The sequence below is a fragment of the Oncorhynchus mykiss genome, chromosome 4 (genome assembly GCF_013265735.2).
Source record: "Oncorhynchus mykiss isolate Arlee chromosome 4, USDA_OmykA_1.1, whole genome shotgun sequence".
Lineage (NCBI taxonomy): Eukaryota > Metazoa > Chordata > Actinopteri > Salmoniformes > Salmonidae > Oncorhynchus > Oncorhynchus mykiss.
In genome coordinates this window covers 23,562,693-23,589,594 of record NC_048568.1, presented here as the reverse complement: position 1 = coordinate 23,589,594, position 26,902 = coordinate 23,562,693, and the positions used below count along the sequence as shown (strand labels likewise).

The following is a 26,902-nucleotide window of genomic DNA, read 5'->3' as shown; positions in this document are numbered from 1 at the left end:
AACATGAGCTGCTCAGTGTGTGTAGCTAATCCTTCCTACCGCAGATTTTTTGAAAGATAAAACGTTAGCCATGGAAATCTGCAAAAGTGTTGCTACTGCTCTCAACAACATTGCTGCCCTGAATTTAGTAGGTGCTATCAACAAAGATCTGTGGGAAAAAGTTGATGGACTATTTCTGCACAAGTTTAGTGTGAACCAGAGTGACTTGACACACCAACGGGCAAAACAAGCTGTAGCTAGCTACAAACCAAACGGAAAAGACACGCTACCCTGAAGCGTTCATCCATGTTTACGGCTAAGAGTCTAGCTACATTTTCAGATATTATACATTTCTAATTTGGGCAGAAAGCCGTTTTCATTGAAAGTTAAAGCGTACTGTTCGCTAGCTAGCTAACTTTACGTGTATGATCTGTGTAGTAATATTATTTGTATCTCAGAAATCCATTTGCATTGCTAGCTAATTTTGGGATTGGGATTATGGTTCATTGTTTAGCAAGCTAACTACATGTCTAAACAAAAGACTCCACTTCACAAGTTAATGAATACATGACCCATCAAGTTGTGTGTCTAGAGGTGATTACGGCCTCTATAGTATTTCATGAACATGTGTACATGTCTAGACAATAGTGACCCATCCACTTAGCTATATGTGGCTGGGGGGTGGTTATAGCATTTCTTTCACGTGACCCATCAATTTAGACAGCTGTCTGGGTAAGCATCATCTAATAATTATAAAATATTTTTATCTGGACACTTTCAAAGTCATCTTAGGATACAGGCCAATGACTAAATAAAGTGTATTTTCACCTAGAATGTTTCATTATTGTAGGCTACCACTTTCACCACTGTTAGTCTTAGTCTTTGGTTGTTTACTACACTACCTTACTCACTCTGTTCAGCACTTGGCCTCACGTGAATCCTTAAAGAGATGGGTGGGGCCAAGGCTTAAGAGGGTGGGAACGATGCTGAATAGGTGTCTACAAAGGTGTAGACAAATAGGTGTAGACATAGGTGTAGACAAAGCTCTCCAGTAGGTGTACCAACATTTTCAAGGGCCATTTTGTCAAAAGTGGGGTTACAAGTTTATCAAGTTTCAAAGCATAATAACTTTCCCATAGTTCCTCAACTGCAGTGTATGATATACCATTTCACAGCTCTGAGTCTACTTTTATCCAATGTAAAAAACTGTTTCAAATGTTGCTACATAAGACCGAATCGAAGTGGTGGGTCACATATTCTGGGGAATAACAATGTTGCAGATAGACATGGAATGTATAGAAGAGACATGACATAGAATCATGTCAGTTCTATGCATTTCTGCGTAAACATACAGTAAATGTTCTGTAATATTGTGCCCTAGTGAATAAACCAAAATCACAGGGAGGGGTGAAAGGTGAAGTTTGTTACTGGCTGTTCTCCCCAAAAAGCACTTACCGGAGTTATACAGATGAAGATTGGTAGGGATCAAGAGGGGTCAGGCAAGGGTCAGGTCCGAGAGGAGCATAAGGAGAGTAATAGTTAACAGACATTGAATAGCAGGATATCATTTGTCCGATCTCCTGAACAAACTTTAATCCGCAAATGTCCTCCGGTAACTGGCATTTACGGAAACAGTCAGCCAGTCAGATGTTTAACTGCCGTTGTCTGGACATTGGTCAGGAACAGGAGAGGAAGCTTTGACAGGCTGAGATGAACACAATGAATGCTGCGTTGTCTCTGTGTGTGTGTGTGTGTATATAACACTCAGTAAGAAATAAGAGGCTGTGCCGTCAGAGCATGTGCAGACCAGCTGACATTTTCTCTCTAGTTCAGGCCGCTATCCCCACCTGCTTCAAGATGTCCACTATCATCCCTGTGCCTAAGAAAGGGAAAGTAACTGAACTGAACCAGTAGCACTCACTTCCGTCATCATGAAGTGCTTCAAGAGATTGGTCAAAAGACCACCTACTCCCTCCTGACACATTCAACCTTCTCCAATTCGCCTACCGCCCTAACAGATTCACGGAGGACGCAAATCGCCATTGCACTCCACACTGCCCTTTCCCACCTGGACAAAAGGAACACCTATGTGAGAATGCCATTCGTCGACTACAGCTCGGCCTTCAATACCATAGTGCCCCCTAAGCTCTCCACAAAGCTCACAACACTGGGACTGAACCCCTCCCTATGCAACCCGGTCCTGGACTTCCTGACAGGCCGCCCCCAGGTGGTGAATGTAGGCAACATTAACTTGACACCGATTCTCAACACAGGAGCCCCACAAGGGTGCGTCCTGTCCCCACAAGGTATACCCATGACTGCATGGCCTCACACAGTTCCAACTCCATTATTAAGTTAGCTGATGACACAACAGTAGTATGCCTGATTTTCAAAAACTACGAGACGGCCTACAGGGAGGAGGTAGGCACTCTGACGGCATGGTATCAGGTAAACAACCTCTCCCTCAACATCAGAAAAACAAAAAGGAGCGGATTCTGGACTTCAGGAGTCACCAGATTGGACACGCCCCCATCCTCATCAACGGGGCCACCGTGGAGACGTTCCAAAACTTAGTTCCTTGGCGTACACCTCTCCGAGGAGCTGAAATTGTCAAAATACACGTGGTGAAGAAGGTACAACAGAGCATCTTCAACATCAGAGGGCCCTCACAGTGATCTACAGGACCCCAGCCACCTGAGCCATGTCCTGTTCTCTCCGCTTCATCTAATCAAATCGTATGTCACATGCACCAAATACAATAGGTATAAAGTTAAGTAAAAAATAACAAATAATTAAAGAGCAGCCGTAAAATAACAGTAACAAGGCTATATACAGGGGATACCGGTACAGAGACAATGTGCGGGGGCACAGGTTTGTCGAGGTAATTGCGGAAATATGTACATGTAGGTAGAGTTAAAGTGACTATGGATAATATACAGAGTAGCAGCAGCGTAAGGGTGGGGGGAGGGGTGACGACAATGCAAATAGTCTGGGTAGCCATTTGATTACCTGTTCAGGAGTCGTATGGCTTGGTGGTAGAAGCTGTTAAGAAGGATCTAGACTTGGGGCTCCGGTACCGCTTGCCGTGTGGTAGCAGAGAGAACAGTCTACGACTAGGGTGGCTAGAATCTTTGGCCATTTTTAGGGCCTTCCTCTGACCCCGCCTGGTATAGAGGTCCTTGATGGCAGGAAGCATGGCCCCACGTACTGGGCCATATGCACTACCTTCTGTAGTGCCTTGCGGTCAGAGGCCGAGCAATTGCCTTACCAGGCAGTGATGCAACCAGTCAGGATGCTCTTGATGGTGCAGCTGCATACATTTTGGAGGATCTGAGGACCCATGTCAAATCTTTTCAACTGTCTTGGTGTGTTTGGACCATGATAGTTTGTTGGTGATGTGGGCACCAAGGAACTTGAAGCGCTCAACCTGTTCCACTACAGCCCCGTCAATGAGAATGGGGGCATGCTTGGTCCTCCTTTTCCTGTAGTCCACAACCATCTCCTTTGTCTTGATCACGTTGAGGGAGAGGTTGCTGTCCTGGCACCACACTGCCAGGCCTCTGACCTCCTCCCTATAGGCTGTCTCATCATTGTCGGTGATCAGGCCTACTGCTGTTGTGTCATCGGCAAACTTAATGATGGTGTTGGAGTCGTGCCTGGCCATGCAGTCATGAGTGAACAGGGAGTACAGGAGGGGACTGAGCACGCACCCCTGAGGGGTCACCGTGTTGAGGATCAGCGTGGCGGATGTGTTGTTACTAGAGGTCGACCGATTATGATTTTTCAACACCGATACCGATTATTGGAGGAACAAAAAATATTTTGTAAATTTATTTGTAATAATGACAATTACAAAAATACTGAATGAACGCTTATTTTAACTTAATATAATACATCAATAAAATAAATGTAGCCTCAAGTAATTTGGTTAAAATAATGCAAAAACAAAGTGTTGGAGAAGAAAGTAAAAGTGCAATATGTGCTATGTAAGAAAGCTAACGTTTCAGTTCCTTGCTCAGAACATGAGAACCTATGAAAGCTGGTGGTTCCTTTTAACATGAGTCTTCAATATTCCCAGGTAAGAAGTTTTAGGTTGTAGTTATTATTGGAATTATAGGACTATTTCCCTCTATGCCATTTGTATCTCATTAACCTTTGACTATTGGATGTTCTTATAGGCACTTTAGTATTGCCAGTGTAACAGTATAGCTTCCATCCCTCTCCTCGCTCTTCCCTGGGCTCGAACCAGCAACACAACGACAACAGCCACCATCGAAGCAGCGTTATCCATGCAGAGCAAGGGCAACAACCACTGCAAGGCTCAGAGCAAGTGACGTTTGAAACGCTATTAGCGCACGCTAACTAGCTTGCCATTTCACTTTGGTTACACCAGCCTCATCTCGGGAGTTGATAGGCTTGAAGTCATAAACAGCGCAATGCTTGACGCACAACGAAGAGCTGCTGGAAAAACACACAAAAGTGCGATACTTAGACACTTGTATGCTTGTATGCTCAGTCAGATTATATGCAACGCAGGACACGCTAGATAATATCTAGTAATATCATCAACCATGTGTAGTTAACAAGTGATTATGATTGATTGTTTTTTATAAGATAAGTTTAATGCTAGCTAGCAACTTACCTTGGCTTACTGCATTTGCGTAACAGGCAGTCTCCTTGTGGAGTGCAACGAGAGAGAGGCAGGCTGTTATTAAGTTGGACTAGTTAACCGTGAGGTTGCAAGATTGGATCCCCCGAGCTGACAATGTGAAAATCTGTCATTCTGCCCCTGAACGAGGCAGTTAACCCACCGTTCCTAGGCCGTCATTGACAATAAGAATGTGTTCTTAACTGACTTGCCTAGTTAAATAAAGGTGTAAAAAATTTAATTAAATAAAAATAAAAATCTGCCAAATCGGTGTCCAAAAATACCGATTCCCGATTGTTATGAAAACTTCAAATCGGCCCTAATTAATCGGCCATTCCGATTAATCGGTCGACCTCTAATATATATATATATTTATATTTTTTCATCCTATATTTCATAATATACTACGCACGTGGGTAGTATAGGAGCATCATGGACAAAACTGTAAGGCTGGCCAATAGCTTCTAACCCCAGAACATCAGGTTGCTGAACAGCCACCAAGTCAGCTACCTGCTCCCCTTGTCCCCCTCCTGCCCCCCAGTCTTCTTCTTGGAAAAACTTGTCAATAATCAACTGGCTGGCTTTCTTGAGGTCTATAGTATTCTCTATGGTATGCAATCTGGTTTCAGCTCAGGTTACGGATGTGTCACTGCAACCTTAAAATGTCCTCAAAGATGTCACCATTGCCCTTGATTCTAAGCAATATTGTGCTGCTAAGGAGTACTGGTGTCTGAGGGGTCTTTGTGCTGGTTTGCTAACTACCTCTCTCAAAGAGTGCAATGTATAAAGTCAGAAAATCTGTTGTCTCAGCCACTGCCTGTCACCAACAGAGTACCCCAAGGCTCAATCCTAGGCCCCACGTTCTTCTAAATTTATGTTAAAGGTCCACAAAGCACATACATCCCTGGGTCGCTGCTCTTCTCAGTTCGCTGCAGTTAGTTACTTGAACAAGCTGCAACAAACACTCAAACTGGACAGTTTATCTCTTCATTCACAGACTCAATCATGGACACTCTTACTGACAGTTGTGGTTGTTTGTGTGATGTATTGTTGTCTCTACCTTTGTGCTGTTGATTGTGCCCAATAATGTTTGTACCATGTTTTGTGCTGCTACCATGTTGTGTTGCTACCATGTTGTTATGTTGTGTTGCTACCATGCTGTGTTGTCATGTGTTGCTGCCTTGCTATGTTGTCGTCTTAGGTCTCTCTGTATGTAGCAAATCAAATCAAATCAAATTGATTTATATAGCCCTTCGTACGTCAGCTGATATCTCAAAGTGCTGTACAGAAACCCAGTCTAAAACCCCAAACAGCAAGCAATGCAGGTGTAGAAGCACGGTGGCTAGGATAAACTCCCTAGAAAGGCCAAAACCTAGGAAGAAACCTAGAGAGGAACCAGGCTATGTGGAGTGGCCAGTCCTCTTCTGGCTGTGAATGTAGCATTGTCTCTGTTGTTGTGATGTGTGTTTTGTCCTATATTTATATTGTATTTATTTTAATCCCAGGCCCCCGTCCCCACAGGCAGCCTTTAGGTAGGCCGCCATTGTAAATAAGAATTTTATCTTAACTGACTTGCCTAGTTAAATAAACAAATAATTTAAAAAAAACTTCTCATTGCTTTCAGTTGGACTCATGATACATACATACAGTAATGCTGTACTAATAAACTAGTGCCTGCTGACTGACACATGGTCTTTCTTTGGGGGGGGAGAGAAACAGAGAGAGAGAGAGAGAGAGAGAGAGAGAGAGAGAAACAGAGAGAGAGAAACAGAGAGAGAGAAACAGAGAGAGAGAAACAGAGAGAGAAACAGATGCAGAGAAAAAGGCATGAAGAGAGAAAGAAACAGAGGGAGAAACAGAGAGAGAAACAGAGAGAGAAACAGAGAGAGAGAGAGAGAGAGAGAGAGAGAAACAGAGAGAGAAACAGAGAGAGAAACAGAGATGCAGAGAAAAAGGCATGAAGAGAGAAAGAAACAGAGGTAGAGAAATAAATACAGAAAGAGAATAAAAATAATGAGGAGAAAAGAACGACCACAGTGAGCTCCAAAAGTATTGGGACAGGGACACATTTTGTGTAGTTTTGGCTCTGTACTCAAGCACTTTGGATTTGAAATTATGCAAAAAGGGGAGGTTAAATGTAGGTTAAAGTGCAGACTGTCAGCTTTAATTTGAGGCTATTTTCATCCATATTGGGTGAACCGTTTAGAAAGTACAGCACTTTTTGGCATAGTGTCCCGTCCCCCCCATTTTAGGGGACCATATATAGTCAAAAGTTTAGCATTTGGTCCCATATTCTTAGTAAGCAATGATTACATCAAACGTGTGACTCTACAAACTTGTTGGATGCATTTTCTGTTTCTTTTGATTGCGTTTCAGATCATTTTGTGCTCAATAGAAATGAATGGTAAATCATGTATTGTGCCATTTGAGACACTCTAACACATCTACATTAATGTGGATGCTACCATGATTACGGACAGTCCTGAATGAATCGTGACGAATGATGAGTGAGAAAGTTACACACATTTCATACCCCCAAGGCAAGCTAACCTCTCACCATCACAATAACAGGAGAAGTTAGCATTTTTGTGTATGTGTGTGTGTGGGGGGGGGGGGGGGGGGGGGGTACTTTTGGAGCTCACTGTAAATGAGAGAGTGAGGGGAAAGATGGGGGTGTGAGTGTGTGTGTGTGGGGGGGGGGGGGGGAGCTCACTGTAAATGAGAGAGTGAGGGGAAAGATGGGGGTGTGAGTGAGAGAGATACTAGAAGTACTAATGAATGAACACCACTGTACAATAATAGACAAGAAAACACAGACCTTATAGGAGTGTAGCATGGAAAGGACAAAGCTGTGTGTGTGTGTGTGATAGTTGAGGGATGTTTGGGGGTGCGATGATGTGGGATAATTAAGGGATGCTGGGGGGGGGGGCTGTCTACGTCAGATCAGTCAAATATCTACTTTTCCTCCATCACACAAGAGAGGTATCAGCAGTGTGTCACTCACAAACACACACACTAGGGTTGGCTGATATTTGGGCAGACCTCTTCTACAATACGCTACTAAAAATATGGCGATATTCAGTATAATCGTTTTGCGAAGTTAATAACTAGATAATAATTTTGTTTCATTATATTTACGATATTATAGTCATATTCTCATTATATAATCTTAATATGGTTCAAAAAAAGAACATATTGATACAGTCTAACTGAGAAGACCGAACCGTTTTGATTTGTAAAAGTTCAATTATAGTCAAAAGGTTGGACACCTACTTTTTCAAGGGTTCTTCTTTATTTTGACTATTTTCTACATTGTAGAACAATAGTGAAGACTTGAAAATTATGAAATAACACATATGGAATTATGTCGTAACCAAAAAAGTGTTCAACAAATCACAATATATTTTATAGTTTAGATTCTTCAAAGTAGCCACCATTTGCCTTGATGTGTGCAAAGCGGTCATTTGTTGAACACTTTTTTGGTTACTACATGATTCCATATGTGTTATTTCATAATTTTCAAGTCTTCACTATTATTCTACAATGTAGAAAGTAGTCAAAATAAAGAAGAAAAAAACCCTGGAATGAGTACTCCAAACTTTTGACTGGTACTGTATATCGTCAACTTCAAATATCACAATATTTTATTTAACTATATAAAATCATCCCAACACAGACACACACACACAAACACACACACTTGCCCCTGAGAGTGAGACCCTCAACAGCCAGTCATTCAGGTTTATTGTTGAGACTCCATCAATGAGAAATCAATCTATGTACTGTATTCTGGCTCATACATCTATTTAATCTGTCATTAATCATTATTTACAAAGAGCTACAGTTAACCAACCATATCACCTTACTTAGTTATGTTTACCAAATTAATACGGACAAGCTCAAAGGCAACGTATTGTCCATGATGGTGCTCAGAACAGAAGGATGTGTGCTGTTCTGCAGCGGACAGTCAGCCCATCTCAAGGCCATCACCAAGCAGACCAGAACATTCACTGCAACATGGTAGCCACATCTTCTAGGTCAAACAAATGAAATGAAGTCCTACAACATGACTTGAGAAAAAGTTCTTGGCAGATTTTAGTATAATATTCCAACAAATATCAAATAAAAAAATATAATAATATATCTCCTTAGATAGTAGGCTAGAATCTGAAAGCTGTGTGTTAAAAGGTGTCTATAACAGAACATTGTAAGTGAAGGTGAAAGCCTACCTCCAATGTCAGGTGAGTGTCTTCCTTCAAACTCAACGTCATCCCTGTGCAAATCCATTCACTCACAAAGAAAGTCACTACTATTCTGATAGAAAAGTAAATATTACAGCTACATCAATGTAACTCCATTTACTATGAACATGACTGCATACTACCAACAACACTACATGTTGAAGCTCACAAGCTAGTCTCTCAGCATCACTGAGACATACGTTAAGGGCTAAATCTCATTTCTCTCTCATCACACTTTCTCTTCCTCTTCCATCTACCTCTCCCTCTGGTTCACACTTTCTCACGCTGACTCTCTGTCTGTGAACGTCTTAATTTACATCTCTGATCCAAGGCAAAACTCTGGTGATGTTGTGAACATGTATTAACAACCACAGCAAGTGGCACACATAACAACAACATGTGCTCACACATGGCACGCAAACACTTCCTACCTGCATAGGGGTTCTTCCTTTTCTTGTGGCCCCAAATCTTGATCCCTCTAGCAGGCATGACTGTGTCCACTAAGCCCATATACACACACACACACTGAGCTACACAGAGGGGACACACACTATGCTGTTATAAACATCAAGTACTGTTAAACTCTAGCACACTCACACACACACACACCAAGTAGCCTCAAACACTAACGCTGCAGAGTTTCCCTCCAACAGACACTCTTTCTCCCACTCAGTGCTCAACACAGACACACACACTCTCCACACTTGGCCACCTCTGTGCCGCCTCACCGCACGCGTGCCGAGATCCCACACACACACTACACTGACACACACAGGCCAATCAAATAGGCCGTAACATACAGAGGGGTGTGTGTGGAGGGGGTGGGACATTCAAGAGGACCTGACCAGTGACCCCCCCCCACCCCAATCCCCAGGTTGCTATGGTGATGTGGTTGCTATCCGTTGTTGTCAAGGGAATGAGGTGTAGCTCATCGCCTCCTTAATTGGGTTATGGAAGCTGAAGGGGTGTCCCCCTGCACTCCTTTCAATTATGAGGGGTGCACCCCGCCACCCCAACCTCACACTCTTAACACTTTTCTAATTAAGTTAGTGTGGACTGTGTGTTGTTGACAATATCAGGGATAAAGGACAAGCAGTTTTTTTTGGCGGTCAAGCGTTGGTCAACCAAAAGTAGTTCCTCTCATCCTCTCCTCTCATCAACCTCCTCTTCTCCTCCTCAGACACAACAGACAGACCGTCTTTCATATCATACAGAGTGCTCTCACACTGATCAAATTAGACGGCTTTCAAACTGCACTCAGTCTCAGAGAACACCAATCAGAGTCCGACTCAGAAAAACAATCGAAGAAACCAGCAGACCCCATGTCTCGTTAGATATGCAGAGATTCAGAACAGACGAGTTGTTTTGGGGGAAGACAGACAACTTCCTAAAGCTATTGAATCCATTCCCCTAACTCCACCATGCTCCCCCTTCTTTTCTGTATCATCATGATAATGTGACCGGTGACACTTTGCTTCTTGAAAGCCCAATATCTTGAAAACTTGACTGCTGACATACAACACATCTGGGGACTGTATCAACAGTGGACTAATGAAAGAAAATACCAAAAGATCGTTTTTGAGTGGATTTTCCCTTTAACGGGAAACGACAGTGAACACATGTCACATCCTGCGCTAGGCAACAATCATGGAAAGCTGTGACAGACAGGGACAAGGGGGGGATTTGAGCGATCTGTTTGGCTGAGACAGCTGTCAGATTAAGAGCACTTCCTCTTTTGAGTGTGTATGGGGTCTGGTGTTCTGGTGAGGGGCAGAGCGGATAGGCTTAGGGACAGAGGAGGAAACAGGTTTAGGACTGGGGGGGACAGGATGTCAGTGATGGGAGCAGCCAGCCAGGCCAGTCACCCAGAGCAGAGGGAAAGTAAGTAGACATGTCGCTGGACGAGAAGGTAAAGCATGATGGTATGGATAACTAACTAGACTCTCTGGACTGGTGAAACAACTAACAGGAGTGAGAGAGAAGGGAAGGAGAGAGGGATAAATAAGGCATTCAATGAAAGATAAAGGAAGGGACAAGGGAAAGTGAAACAGAGTGAGGGGGAGAAAGAAAGAAAGAGACAAAGAGTCATGGAAAGAAGGAGAGAGAGGGAGGTTTAGAGTTCCTTGATTTCAACCCGCTAATTCACACCAGCACATTGTCTTTCACACTGTTCCTAGTTCGAATAACCTCTACTGTCGCCTCACACTCATTCACACAATATAAGGGCTGTTTATCCACCTCTCTCACCATTTTCTAGCATTCTTTACCCCCAATCTTTCCCATTATGTTGGGTCCCTCTTTCCATACTTCTTCAGGCTCCTTTCTAACCCTCTCTCCTTAGCTGTGACCTTCTCACACTCCTCCTTTTTAACCCTCTCTCCTTAGCTGTGACCGTCTCACACTCCTCCTTTCTAACCCTCTCTCCTTAGCTGTGACCGTCTCACACTCCTCCTTTCTAACCCTCTCTCCTTAGCTGTGACCGTCTCACACTCCTCCTTTCTAACCCTCTCTCCTTAGCTGTGATATTCTCACACTCCTCCTTTCTTACCCTCCTCCTTAGCTGTGACTGTCTCACACTCCTCCTTTTTCACATTCACCTGCTACTTCTCTCTGTCGTTGTACGCCAGCAGTCTGGGACGTGCCAAAACCAGGACGGAGTTGCAACGACTGTGCCAACACACACGTTCCAACAGGACATACTCATAGCATGCAGAACAAGGACTTCCTCCCTTTTCTCCTTCTTCCTCTCCTTCCTTTTCATTCGGACGTTTCCCACGTCTTTTCAGTGATCCCTCAATCCCCCAAGGACAAAAAACAGCTTAGGGAGACACTTTACCGCCTGTCTTCTTCTATGGATGGATACACTCATATAATACACACACACACACACACACACACACACACACGCACACGCACACCTGACAGACAAAGACCCTCATTCACTAAAGTAAGACAAGCACACAGACAAAAGGCAATTACAGCCTTAGAATACATTACAGAAACAAAAACCAGAACAAATACATAGAGTATGAATATGTAAGAAAACACACACACACACACACACACACACACACACACACACACAGTGAGTGACGGCCTTTGAAGCAGGCTGTGGTTGGAAGACATGGGGAGAAAACACTTCCACATGGGTTTTCCTGTGTCTCCACTAGCTACTTTATGCTCTCTCAGTATGTGTGTGTGTTTGTTACCATCAGTTCCTTGCACACAGTCCAAACCAATGGATGTCTAATAACATGTGTTAGTAGCATGAGAAATGTCATTGGTGTCCTAAATCGCGCAAAATTCACACACACACACAACCGTTTTTCAGGCTTTAGGTTGGACTACAGACTAGACGGCTGGTACCATGGTAACCACAGGGAATGCTGAGAATGACCTAAATAAACCTAAAAGCTAACCTTTAACCCCCATCTAGCCTCAAAGACAAAAACATCAACTGGAGAAGACTGTGTTTGCCGTGCGTGATTTTATGTGTCAACATAAAATGGGGCGAAGGTTTCACCTTACATCATGAAAAATGGAACATAATGTCTCAGAAGCATTTAAAATGCTCATTAGAAACAGGGTTGTAAGACTACAAAATGCACCCATCCATGAGCACAAAAACACACACACTAGTATCCTGCCTTAAACCTGTTCTCCCTTTGTGACCCCAGTGATACTGACTCAGTTTCGTACAGATATACTTTAACATACAGACACAAATAATCAAAGGCAATCATGCTGTGCAGTGAGCTCACATAACCTGATCCACCATAGCTTCAGGATATCAGCAGCTACTGAGATCAAAACTCAGAGAGAGAGAAAGACAGAGAGACAGTAGGTAGAGGGATCCACTTACACTGGAAGTGGAGTGAGAGAGTGAGTAATGAGGTAAACGAAGAGACAAGCGTACATAACATGACTGGGAGAGCATCGAAGGAAATACACACCCTCGGATTTCACCTGTAACACAAGGTCACCATTTTATCATGAAAGTGACTCAGCAGTGACGCATCACCTCCTCAGCCATAGAGACCAGACAGGCTCTTGAGGCTTGACTCAGAGCAGGGCTGTGTGGTGACTGTGAAGATCAGAGAACAGCTGAGACAGTGCAGGGCTGTGTGGTGACTGTGGAAATCAGAGAACAGCTGAGACAGTGCAGGGCTGTGTGGTGACTGTGAAAATCAGAGAACAGCTGAGACACAGTGCAGGGCTATGTGGTGACTGTGGAGATCAGAGAAGATTGAAGATATCCCTCTAGTGGTGTGGGGGCTGTGCTTTGGCAAAGTGGGTGGGGTTATATCCTTCCTGTTTGGCCCTGTCCGGGGGTGTCCTCGGAGTGGGCCACAGTGTCTCCTGACCCCTCCTGTCTCAGCCTCCAGTATTTATGCTGCAGTAGTTTATGTGTCGGGGGGCTAGGGTCAGTTTGTTATATCTGGAGTACTTCTCCTGTCCTATTCGGTGTCCTGTGTGAATCTAAGTGTGCGTTCTCTAATTCTCTCCTTCTCTCTTTCTCTCTCTCGGAGGACCTGAGCCCTAGGACCATGCCCCAGGACTACCTGACATGATGACTCCTTGCTGTCCCCAGTCCACCTGGCTGTGCTGCTGCTCCAGTTTCAACTGTTCTGCCTTATTATTATTCGACCATGCTGATCATTTATGAACATTTGAACATCTTGGCCATGTTCTGTTATAATCTCCACCCGGCACAGCCAGAAGAGGACTGGCCATCCCACATATGCTCTCTCTAATTCTCTCTTTCTTTCTCTCTCTCGGAGGACCTGAGCCCTAGGACCATGCCCCAGGAATACCTGACATGATGACTCCTTGCTGTCCCCAGTCCACCTGACTGTGCTGCTGCTCCAGTTTCAACTATTCTGCCTTATTATTATTCGACCATGCTGGTCATTTATGAACATTTGAACATCTTGACCATGTTTTGTTATAATCTCCACCCGGCACAGCCAGAAGAGGACTGGCCACCCCACATAGCCTGGTTCCTCTCTAGGTTTCTTCCTAGGTTTTGGCCTTTCTAGGGAGTTTTTCCTAGCCACCGTGCTTCTTCACCTGCATTGCTTGCTGTTTGGGGTTTTAGGCTGGGTTTCTGTACAGCACTTTGAGATATCAGCTGATGTACGAAGGGCTATATAAAATAAATTTGATTTGATTTGATTTGAGAACAGCTGAGACAGTGCAGGGCTGTGTGGTGACTGTGAAGATCAGAGAACAGGTGAAACACAGTGCAGGGCTGTGTGGTGACTGTGAAGATCAGAGAACAGCTGAGACAGTGCAGGGCTGTGTGGTGACTGTGAAAATCAGAGAACAGCTGAGACAGTGAAGATCAGAGAACGGCTGAGACACAGTGCAGGGCTGTGTGGTGACTGTGAAAATCAGAGAACAGCTGAGACAGTGCAGGACTGTGTGGTGAATGTGAAGATCAGAGAACAGCTGAGACAGTGCAGGGCTGTGTGGTGACTGTGAAGATCAGAGAACGGCTGAGACAGTGCAGGGCTGTGTGGTGACTGTGAAGATCAGAGAACAGCTGAGACAGTGCAGGGCTGTGCGGTGTCAGAAGGATCAGAGAACAGGTGAGACAGTGAAGATCAGAGAACGGCTGAGACATAGTGCAGGGCTGTGTGGTGACTGTGAAGGATCAGAGAACAGCTGAGACACAGTGCAGGGCTGTGTGGTGACTGTGAAGGATCAGAGAACAGGTGAGACTGTGAAGATCAGAGAACAGCTGAGACATAGTGCAGGGCTGTGTGGTGACTGAATATCAGAAAATGGCTGAGACACAGTGCAGGGCTGTGTGGTGACTGAAGATCAGAGAACGGCTGAGACAGTGCAGGGCTGTGTGGTGACTGAAGATCAGAGAACGGCTGAGACAGTGAAGATCAGAGAACAGCTGAGACAGTGCAGGGCTGTGCGGTGTCAGAAGGATCAGAGAACCGCTGAGAGACAGTGCAGGGCTGTGTGGTGTCTGTGAAGGATCAGAGAACAGCTGAGACACAGTGCAGGGCTGTGTGGTGTCTGTGAAGGATCAGAGAACAGCTGAGACAGTGCAGGGCTGTGTGGTGACTGTGAAGGATCAGAGAACAGCTGAGACACAGTGCAGGGCTGTGTGGTGTCTGTGAAGGATCAGAGAACAGCTGAGACACAGTGCAGGGCTGTGTGGTGACTGAAGGATCAGATAACAGCTGAGACAGTGCAGGGCTGTGTGGTGACTGTGAAGGATCAGAGAACAGCTGAGACACAGTGCAGGGCTGTGTGGTGACTGTGAAGATCAGAGAACAGCTGAGACACAGTGCAGGGCTGTGTGGTGACTGTGAAGATCAAAGAACAGCTGAGACAGTGCAGGGCTGTGTGGTGACTGTGAAGTTCAGAGAACAGCTAAGACACAGTGCAGGGCTGTGTGGTGACTGTGACGGATCAGAGAACAGGTGAGACAGTGCAGGGCTGTGTGGTGACTGTGAAGGATCAGAGAACAGGTGAGACAGTGCAGGGCTGTGTGATGACTGTGAAGTTCAGAGAACAGCTAAAACACAGTGCAGGGCTGTGTGGTGACTGTGAAAATCAGAGAACAGCTGAGACAGTGCAGGGCTGTGAGGTGACTGTGGAGATCAGAGAACAGCTGAGACAGTGCAGGGCTGTGTGGTGACTGTGAAAATCAGAGAACAACTGAGACAGTGCAGGGCTGTGTGGTGACTGTGAAGATCAGAGAACAGCTGAGACAGTGCAGGGCTGTGTGGTGACTGTGAAGATCAGAGAACAGCTGAGACAGTGCAGGGCTGTGTGGTGACTGTGAAAATCAGAGAACAGCTGAGACAGTGAAGATCAGAGAACGGCTGAGACACAGTGCAGGGCTGTGTGGTGACTGTGAAAATCAGAGAACAGCTGAGACAGTGCAGGACTGTGTGGTGAATGTGAAGATCAGAGAACAGCTGAGACAGTGCAGGGCTGTGTGGTGACTGTGAAGATCAGAGAACGGCTGAGACAGTGCAGGGCTGTGTGGTGACTGTGAAGATCAGAGAACAGCTGAGACAGTGCAGGGCTGTGCGGTGTCAGAAGGATCAGAGAACAGGTGAGACAGTGAAGATCAGAGAACGGCTGAGACATAGTGCAGGGCTGTGTGGTGACTGTGAAGGATCAGAGAACAGCTGAGACACAGTGCAGGGCTGTGTGGTGACTGTGAAGGATCAGAGAACAGGTGAGACTGTGAAGATCAGAGAACAGCTGAGACATAGTGCAGGGCTGTGTGGTGACTGAATATCAGAAAATGGCTGAGACACAGTGCAGGGCTGTGTGGTGACTGAAGATCAGAGAACGGCTGAGACAGTGCAGGGCTGTGTGGTGACTGAAGATCAGAGAACGGCTGAGACAGTGAAGATCAGAGAACAGCTGAGACAGTGCAGGGCTGTGCGGTGTCAGAAGGATCAGAGAACCGCTGAGAGACAGTGCAGGGCTGTGTGGTGTCTGTGAAGGATCAGAGAACAGCTGAGACACAGTGCAGGGCTGTGTGGTGACTGTAAAGGATCAGAGAACAGCTGAGACAGTGCAGGGCTGTGTGGTGACTGTGAAGGATCAGAGAACAGCTGAGACACAGTGCAGGGCTGTGTGGTGTCTGTGAAGGATCAGAGAACAGCTGAGACACAGTGCAGGGCTGTGTGGTGACTGAAGGATCAGATAACAGCTGAGACAGTGCAGGGCTGTGTGGTGACTGTGAAGGATCAGAGAACAGCTGAGACACAGTGCAGGGCTGTGTGGTGACTGTGAAGATCAGAGAACAGCTGAGACACAGTGCAGGGCTGTGTGGTGACTGTGAAGATCAAAGAACAGCTGAGACAGTGCAGGGCTGTGTGGTGACTGTGAAGTTCAGAGAACAGCTAAGACACAGTGCAGGGCTGTGTGGTGACTGTGACGGATCAGAGAACAGGTGAGACAGTGCAGGGCTGTGTGGTGACTGTGAAGGATCAGAGAACAGGTGAGACAGTGCAGGGCTGTGTGATGATTGTGAAGTTCAGAGAACAGCTAAAACACAGTGCAGGGCTGTGTGGTGACTGTGAAAATCAGAGAACAGCTGAGACAGTGCAGGGCTGTGAGGTGACTGTGGAGATCAGAGAACAGCTGAGACAGTGCAGGGCTGTGTGGTGACTGTGAAAATCAGAGAACAACTGAGACAGTGCAGGGCTGTGTGGTGACTGTGAAGATCAGAGAACAGCTGAGACAGTGCAGGGCTGTGTGGTGACTGTGAAGATCAGAGAACAGCTGAGACAGTGCAGGGCTGTGTGGTGACTGTGAAGATCAGAGAACAGCTGAGACAGTGCAGGGCTGTGTGGTGACTGTGAAAATCAGAGAACAGCTGAGACAGTGAAGATCAGAGAACGGCTGAGACACAGTGCAGGGCTGTGTGGTGACTGTGAAAATCAGAGAACAGCTGAGACAGTGCAGGACTGTGTGGTGAATGTGAAGATCAGAGAACAGCTGAGACAGTGCAGGGCTGTGTGGTGACTGTGAAGATCAGAGAACGGCTGAGACAGTGCAGGGCTGTGTGGTGACTGTGAAGATCAGAGAACAGCTGAGACAGTGCAGGGCTGTGTGGTGACTGTGAAGGATCAGAGAACAGCTGAGACACAGTGCAGGGCTGTGTGGTGACTGTGAAGGATCAGAGAACAGCTGAGACAGTGCAGGGCTGTGAGGTGACTGTGGAGATCAGAGAACAGCTGAGACAGTGCAGGGCTGTGTGGTGACTGTGAAGATCAGAGAACAGCTAAAACACAGTGCAGGGCTGTGTGGTGACTGTGAAGTTCAGAGAACAGCTGAGACAGTGCAGGGCTGTGTGGTGACTGTGCGGATCAGAGAACAACTGAGACAGTGCAGGGCTGTGTGGTGACTGTGAAGATCAGAGAACAGCTGAGACAGTGCAGGGCTGTGTGGTGACTGTGAAGTTCAGAGAACAGCTGAGACAGTGCAGGGCTGTGTGGTGACTGTGAAGATCAGAGAACAGCTGAGACAGTGCAGGGCTGTGTGGTGACTGTGAAAATCAGAGAACAGCTGAGACAGTGAAGATCAGAGAACGGCTGAGACACAGTGCAGGGCTGTGTGGTGACTGTGAAAATCAGAGAACAGCTGAGACAGTGCAGGACTGTGTGGTGAATGTGAAGATCAGAGAACAGCTGAGACAGTGCAGGGCTGTGTGGTGACTGTGAAGATCAGAGAACGGCTGAGACAGTGCAGGGCTGTGTGGTGACTGTGAAGATCAGAGAACAGCTGAGACAGTGAAGATCAGAGAACGGCTGAGACACAGTGCAGGGCTATGTGGTGTCTGTGAAGGATCAGAGAACAGCTGAGACATAGTGCAGGGCTATGCGGTGTCTGTGAAGGATCAGAGAACAGCTGAGACACAGTGCAGGGCTATGTGGTGTCTGTGAAGGATCAGAGAAGCCCAGTAAGACATGGCATTTATGGCTGCTGTACTATACGTCACAAGACACACATTATAGAGAGTGAGAGAGAGAGAGAGAGAGAGAGAGAGAGAGAGAGAGAGAGAGAGAGAGAGAGAGAGAGAGAGAGAGAGAGAGAGGGTTACCTACATGCAGAATCCCTTGTGGTCAGGCTTTAGACACATGCTGCAGGGGGAAATGGGATACCAGTCGGAGAGCCAATCAAAGACAGTGACACAGAGAGAGTGACCCAGGGTGGACTGATATCATCACACACAAACCAGGTATAATATTCCTGTGTGTGTTAGTCTTTTTTAAGCCCATTTTAAAAGAGACTCGGTGACAAGGATGCCACAGAGGAGTCAGAGACAATGTGTGTGTGTGTACGCATGTGCGTACGTGTGTGTGACCGGTTGTCTGGGGGACCTCAACTAACACAATGAGGCTACTGTGTGTGTGTGTGTGTGTGTGTGTGTGTGTGTGAGAGAGAGAGAGAGAGAGAGAGAGAAAGAGACCAGTTTTGTCTATGAGCAGCTGCAGACTAAACTTCATAGAGTTGAAATATCTGCTAGCGTAGCATATGACTAGGCTACAGGTCAAGATACTATGGAAAGAGAGACATCAACTGTTAGCATCCTGTAGCTATCTAAACCGCACTGACTGATGTTCTCCAGGTGTGGACCGAGTGACTCCTGTTTTACCTTCAGCCCAACTGTAAACGTAAAACCACACATGGCATCACTTACTGCAGTCACTGAAGACACATCAACACCCCTCCCTGACTAAGGACAACAGGAGGAGGGGAACAGAATAATTCCTTACAGAACCCAAAATACACCGTCATACTTAACCAATTCAAAAAGGAAGCTTATCGATAACACCAGAGAGAAGAAGAGGGAAGTGGGGGGAGGAGGAGAGGGAAGCAGAAGGGGAGGAGGAGAGGGAAGTGGAGGGGAGGAGGAGCAGGAAGAAGGAGGAGAGAAAGAGGGAAGTGGAGGTGGAGAAAGAGGAGAGGAAGACAGTGAAGACTTCAACTGGTGCTGTATCTGATTGCCTTCCCCTAAATTACCTCCCCTTACCAACCACATAAAAGACCTACTGGGTGGGTCCCATGTGGTGCCGGAGACAGTGTGTGTGAGTGTGAGTGAGTGAGTGAGTGAGTGAGTGAGTGAGTGAGTGAGTGAGTGAGTGAGTGAGTGAGTGAGTGAGTGAGTGAGTGAGTGAGTGAGTGAGTGAGTGAGTGAGTGAGTGAGTGAGTGAGTGAGAGAGAGAGAGAGAGAGAGAGAGAGAGATTGTTAATAAGGGGGTTCTCCATGACCCTGCTGCCCTCAGCCCAAAGAAGCCGCATAGCCAGCTGTTCACTGAAGCACCTAACCACCACACACAGGCCAATTAGGACACCCTGTTATGTCGTTAGTGACTGTTTACCATAAACCCTCCTCTCAACTTCTCTCTTCCTTCATCTCCCTCCCCCTCTTGGTTTCTTTCTACCTCGGTCTGGTCCTCTTTTTTCTCTATCCCCAGCTCTCCCTCCTTTTGCCCCATCTACCTTATTATCCTCCTTCCGTCTCTCATTCTCCAGTGTTGATGAAGTCAATGGAGTGTAGCATTGGGTAGAATAGCCTAACATATTTTATTCATTTTTTATTGAACCTTTATTTAACTAAGCAAGTCAGTTAAGAACAAATTCTTATTTACAATGACGGCCTACAACTTCTGTGTTCCAGTTAGCCTGCCAAGATAAATTATTCTCCTTTTTCAGCCTGTTGACTGACCAGACCAAAGACTGGCTGCCCATTCCTTCACACTAGGAGCTAAACACATGGTTGGAAGGGACCATAGAACAGAGAGAATGAGAGAAAGGGAGGAGAGGGGAGAGAGGGAGGGAAGTAAGCTACTAGTTCATCAACAAGTTTGAAATTGAAGTATTCACTGAAACAGGGATTTAAATGATAGTGTACTGTCTGTGTGTCTGTCTGTCTTCAGGTATGATAGAAAGGTACAGTCAAGTCCAGTCATGCCTGATTGATAACACCTGCTGCTGACTCATAACACAAATATCATATACACCGAAGAAAAATATAAAACACAACATGTAAAGTGTTGGTCCCATGTTTCATGAGCTGAAATAAAAGATCCCAGAAATGTCCCATATGCACAAAAAGCTTATTTCTCTCAAATTTTGTGCACAAATTTGTTTAGATCCCTGTTAGTGAGTGTTTCTCCTTTGCCAAGATAATCCATCAACCTGACAGGTGTGGCATATCAAGAAGCTAATTAAAAAGCATGATCATTACACAGGTGCACCTTGTACTGGGGACAATAAAAGGGCACTATAATATGCAGATGTCACACACAATGGCACAGATGTCTCAAGTTGAGGGAGTGTGCAATTGGCATGCTGACTGTAGGAATGTCCACCAGAGCTGTTGCCAGAGAACTGAATGTTCATTACTCTACCATAAGCTGCCTCTGTCGTTTTAAAGAATTTGACAGTTCGTCCAACCAGCCTCACAACTACAGACCACACTGGGGTGTAACCATGCCAGCTCAGGACTTCCACATTGACCAACAGATGCATATCTGAATTCCAGTCATGTGAAATCCATATATTTGGGGCCTAATAAATTTCAATTGACTGATTTCCTTCTATGAAGTATAACTCAGTCAAATTGTTGAAATTGTTGCATGCTGTATTTTTATTTTTGTTACCAGGTACACCACCTTGTTCACAAAAATGGTTTGCGCCTACAGACAGTGAGTCACGTGGCTGTGGCTTGCTACAGTGCCTCCAGAAAGTATTCAAACTCCTTGACTTATTCCACATTTTGTTATGTCACAGGCTGAATTAAAAAATGATTAAATATATTTTATGTAGATTTGGCCTTGCGTTTTATGTTATTGTCCTGCTGAAAGGTGAATTCATCTCCCAGTGTCTGGTGGGAAGCAAACTGAGTCAGGTTGTCGTTTAGGATTTTGCCCCAGTCTTGAACGATTACAAGCATACCCATAACATGATGCAGCCACCACTATGCTTGAAAATATGGAAAGTGGTACTCAGTAATGTGTTGTATTGGAGTTGCTCTAAACATAACACTGTATTCAGGACAAAAAGTTAAATGACTGTTTTAAAGTAACAATTCATGGTGAAATCTCTGAGCAGTTTCCTTCCTCTCCGGAAACGGAGTTAGGAATGACGCCTTTATCTTTGTAGTGAATGGGTGTATTGATACACCACACAAAGTGTAATGAATAACTTCACCAGGCTCAAAGGGATATTCAATGTCTGCTTTTTTTTTAACCCATCTATTAAAAAACCTCCCTGGTCTTTGTGGTTGAATCTGTGTTTGAAATGCACTGCTTGACTGAGGGACCTTAAAAACAATTGTATGTGTGGGGTACAGAGATGAGCTGGTCATTCAAAAATCATGATACACTATTATCGTGCATAGAGGGAGCCCATGCAACTTGTGTGACTGGTTAAGCACATCTTTACTCCTGAACTTATTTAGGCTTGCCATAACAAAGGGGTTGAGTACTTATTGACTCAAGACATTTCAGCTATACATGTATTATTACATTTGTAAACATTTCTAAAAACATAATTCCACTTTGACATTACGGGGGTTTTGTGTGTAGGCCAGTGACAAACAATCTCAACTTAATCCATTTTAAATTCAGGCTGTAACACAACAACATATGAAAAGGCAAGGAGTGTAAATACTTTCTGAAGGCACTGTATATAAAGCAGGCAGATGGGCATTAAGGCATTCAGTTACTGTTCGATTGAACGTTAGAAAAGGGTAAAATGACCTTAGCGACTGAGCGTGGTATGATCATTCAGTAGCTCAGAAACGGCCAGCCTGCTGGGCTTTTCACCCACAACAGTGTCTAGGGTTTACAGAGAATAGTGCAACAAACAGAAACCTCCAGTCAGCGGCAGTCCTGTGGGTGAAAACAGCACTAGTAGTGACCCAGTACAAGATGAAAGTCCCACTAAGCACAAACCAGATGGGATGGCGTATCACTGCAGAATTCTGTGGTAGCCATGCTGGTTAAGTGGGCCTTGAATTCTAAATAAATCACTCCTCCTCCATGCTTCACGGTGGGAACCACACATGCAGAGGTCATCCGTTCACCTACTCTGCGTCTCACAAAGATATGGAGGTTGGAACCACAAATCTCAAATCAGACCAAAGGACAGACTGACACCGGTCTATGAGGTAGAAGCCAAGGCAAGTTGCTAGCTAGCATTAAACTTACCTTATAAAAATCAATCAATCATAATCACTAGTTATAACTACACATGGTTGATGATATTACTAGTTTATCTAGCGTGTCCTGCGTTGCATATAATCGATGCAGCGCTGGGGGATGATTTAACAAAAGCGCATTTGCGAAAAAAGCAGAATCGTTGGACGACTGTACCTAACCATAAACATCAATGCCTTTCTTAAAATCAATACACAGAAGTATATATTTTTATACCTGCATATTTAGCTAAAAGAAATCCAGGTTAGCAGGCAATATTAACCAGGTGAAATTGTGTCACTTCTCTTGCGTTCATTGCACGCCGAGTCAGGGTATATGCAACAGTTTGGGCAGCCTGACTCATTGCAAACTATGTGCCAGAATTTTACGTAATTATGACATAACATTGAAGGTTGTGCAATGTAACAAGAATATTTAGACTTAGGGATGCCACCCGTTAAGATAAAATACCGAAAGGTTCCGTATTTCACTGAAATAATAAACGTTTTGTTTTTGAAATGATAGTTTCCGGATCCGACCATATTAATGACCAAAGGCTCGTATTTCTGTGTGTTATTATGCTATAATTAAGTCTATGATTTGCTAGAGCAGTCTGACTGAGCGATGGTAGGCAGCAGCAGGCTCGTAAGCATTCATTCAAACAGCACTTTCGTGCGTTTTGCCAGTAGCTTTTAGCAAGCACAGCGCTGTTTATGACTTCAAGCCTATCAGCCTAATGGCTGGTGTAACCGATGTGAAATGGCTTGCTAGTTAGCGGGGTGCGCACTAACAGCGTTTCAAACGTCACTCGCTCTGAGACTTGGAGTAGTTATTCCCCTTTTGTGGAGCGATGGGTAACGCTGCTTCGAGTGTGGCTGTTGTCGATGTGTTCCTGGTTCGAGCCCAGGTAGGGGCGAGGAGAGGGACGGAAGCTATACTGTTACACTGGCAATACTATAGTGCCTAAAAGAACATCCAATAGTCAAAGGTATATGAAATACAAATGCTATAGAGGGAAATAGTCCTATAAATACTATATATTAACTACAACCTAAAAACCTCTTACCTTGGAATATTGAAGACTCCTGTTAAAAAGAACCACCAGCTTTCATATGTTCTCATGTTCTGAGCAAGGAACTCAAACGTTAGCTTTTTTACATGGCACATATTGCACTTTTACTTCTCCAACACTTTGTTTTTGCATCATTTATTTGAGGCTAAATAGATTTTTATTGATGTATTATATTAAGTTAAAATAAGTGTTCATTCAGTATTTTTGTAATTGTCATTATTACAAATAAATAAATAAAAATCGTCCGATTAATCGGTTTCGGCTTTTTTTGGTCCTCCAATAATCGGTATCGGTATCGGCGTTGAAAAATCATAATCGGTCAACCTCTACTCTGAACAGTTGATGTTGAGATGCGTCTGTTACTTGAACTCTGTGAAGCATTTATTTGGGCTGCAATTTCTGAGTCTGGTAACTAATGAAATTATCCTATGCAGCAGAGGTAACTCGGGGTCTTCCTTTCCTGTGGCGGTCCTCATTGGAGCCATCATCGTTTCATCATCCGGCTTGATGGTTTTTGAGACAGCACAGGAAGAAACTTTGACTGACCTTCATGTCTTAAAGTAATGATGGACTGTTGTTTCTCTTTGCTTATTTGAGCTGTTCTTGCTGTTCTTGCTGTTCTAGCAAATGTTGCTGTTTTTAAATCTCTGCAATGTTGTAATAAAGACTTTACACTCTTTTGTTAGACCAGCCTCTCTGGTAATATTTATAATTTATTTTGTGTTGTTCACACTGTTCCAAAATGTCAGATTTGTATTTACTTATAAGAATAATATACCTCCATTTTCCTTGCTCTCCCCATTGTTTTATTACTAACAATAAGAAAAGTCGTCTAGTATAGCAGCCTTGTATAACCACTAACAAGCTGTATGCTTAAGAGCGCATCCTGTTTAGTCTTAATACCGTAACTTACTTCGGCCGATATTTCAATTCTTAAATAGGCGTCATACGAGTCAATCATGGTTTGAAATGAAAATAAATTATTTTAGTTTTAAAATAAAGTGACCATTGGATAATTAGCGTAAACAGTAAATAGGCTCTAAACCGTTCCATATCTCTAATTTGCCATCACGAATGAATGCAACTGTTTTTAGTCTTTGTTGTAATTAAGGCTTCACAACAAAAACATGACAGACTCACTGCTACTCTTATCATTTACAGCTGAAGTCGGACGTTTACATACACCTTAGCCAAACACATTTAAACTCAGTTTTTCACAATTCCTGACACTTAATCCTTGTAAAAATCCCCTGTCTTAGGTCAGTTAGGATGACCACTTTATTTTAAGAATGTGAAATGTCAGAATAATAGTTGAGAGAATTATTTATTTAAACTTTTATAACTTTCAACACATTCCAAGTGGGACAGAAGGTTACATACACTAAATTAGTATTTGGTAGCAATGCCTTTAAATGTTTAACTTGGGTAGCCTTCCATTGGGTAGCCTTCCATTAACTTCCCACAATAAGTTGGGTGAATTTTGGCCCATTCCTCCTGACAGAGCTAGTGTAACAGTCAGGTTTGTAGGTCTCCTTGCTCGCACACGCTTTTTCAGTTCTGCCCACAATATTTCTATGGGATTGAGGTCAGGGCTTTGTGATGGCCACTCCAATACCTTGACTTTGTTGTCCTTAAAGTGGCTAGAGTTGAGTCAGCATGTTGGCAGCAGCCACTCAATGTTAGTGTTGGCTGTTTAACAGTCTGATGGCCTTGAGATATAAGCTGTTTTTCAGTCTCTGGGTCCCTGCTTTGATGCACCTGTACTGACCTCGCCTACTGGATGATAGTGGGGTGAACAGGCCTTGGCTCGGGTGGTTGTTGTCCTTGAGGATCTTTATGGCCTTCCTGTGACATCGGGTGCTGTAGGTGTCCTGGAGGGCAGGTAGTTTGCCCCCGCTGCTGTGCCTTCTTCACCACGCATTCAGTTTGTCTATGATGTGTACGCCGAGGAACTTAAAACTTACAACCCTCTCCACTACTGTCCCGTCGATGTGGATAGGGGGTGCTTCCTCTGCTGTTTCCTGAAGTCCACGATCGTCTCCTTTGTTTTGTTGACGTTGAGTGTGAGGTTATTTTCCTGACACCACACACCAAGGGCCCTCACCTCCTCCCTGTAGGCCGTCTCGTCATTGTTGTTAATCAAGCCTACCATTGTAGTGTCGTCTGCAAACTTGATGATTGAGTTGGAGGCGTGCATGGCCACGCAGTCGTGGGTGAATAGGGAGTACAGGAGAGGGCTCAGAACGCACCCCTGTGGGGCCCCAGTGTTGAGGATCAGCGGAGTGGAGATGTTGTTACCTACCCTCCCCACCTGTGGGAGGCGTGTCAGTGGCATTGTATTGTCCTCAAAGCGAGCAAAGAAGTTGTTTAGTCTGTCTGGGAGCAAGACATCCTGGTCCGCGACGGGTCTGGTTTTCTTTTTGTAATCCGTGATTGACTGTAGACCCTGCCACATACATCTTGTTTCTGAGCCGTTGAATTGCAACTCTACTTTGTCTCTATACTGACGCTTAGCTTGTTTGATTGCCTTGCGGAGGGAATAGCTACACTGTTTGTATTCTGTCATGTTTCCGGTCACCTTGCCCTGATTAAAAGCAGTGGTTTGCGCTTTCAGTTTTGCGCGAATGCTGCCATCAATCAACGGTTTCTGGTTTGGGAATGTTTTAATAGGTACGACATCGCCGATGCACATGCTAATAAACTCACTCACCGAATCAGCGTATTCGTCAATGTTGTTGTTTGACGCAATGAGGAACATATCCCAGTCCACGTGATCGAAGCAATCTTGAAGCGTGGAATCTGATTGGTCAGACCAGCGTTGAACAGACCTGAGCGCGGGAGCTTCCTGTTTTAGTCTCTGTCTATAGGCTGGAAGCAACAAAATGGAGACGTGGTCAGCTTTTCCGAAGGGAGGGCGGGGGAGGGCCTTATATGTGTCGTGGAAGTTAGAATAACAACAATCTTGGCTGATTTCTTTTGATTTTCCCATGGTGTCAAGCAAAGAGGCAATGAGTTTGAAGGTAGGCCTTGAAATACATCCACAGGTACACCCAATTGACTCAAATGATGTCAATTAGCCTATCAGAAGCTTCTAAAGCCATGACATAATTTTCTGGAATTTTCCAAGCTGTTTAAAAGCACAGTCAACTTAGTGTATGTAAACTTCTGACCCACTGGAATTGTGATACAGTGAATTATACGTGTTATAAGAATTATAATTAAAAGTCTGTTAAACAATTGTTGGAAAAATTACTTGTGTCATGCACAA

At 44.7% G+C, this 26,902-nt stretch overlaps 1 protein-coding gene across 1 annotated transcript in view; it reads right to left on the bottom strand.

The window, feature by feature from the left end:
• nhsl1b (NHS-like 1b) overlaps window positions 1-26,902 on the bottom strand; it is a 177,218-nt gene that overhangs the window by 130,072 nt on the left and 20,244 nt on the right. The gene's annotated exons all lie outside the window — the stretch shown is intronic.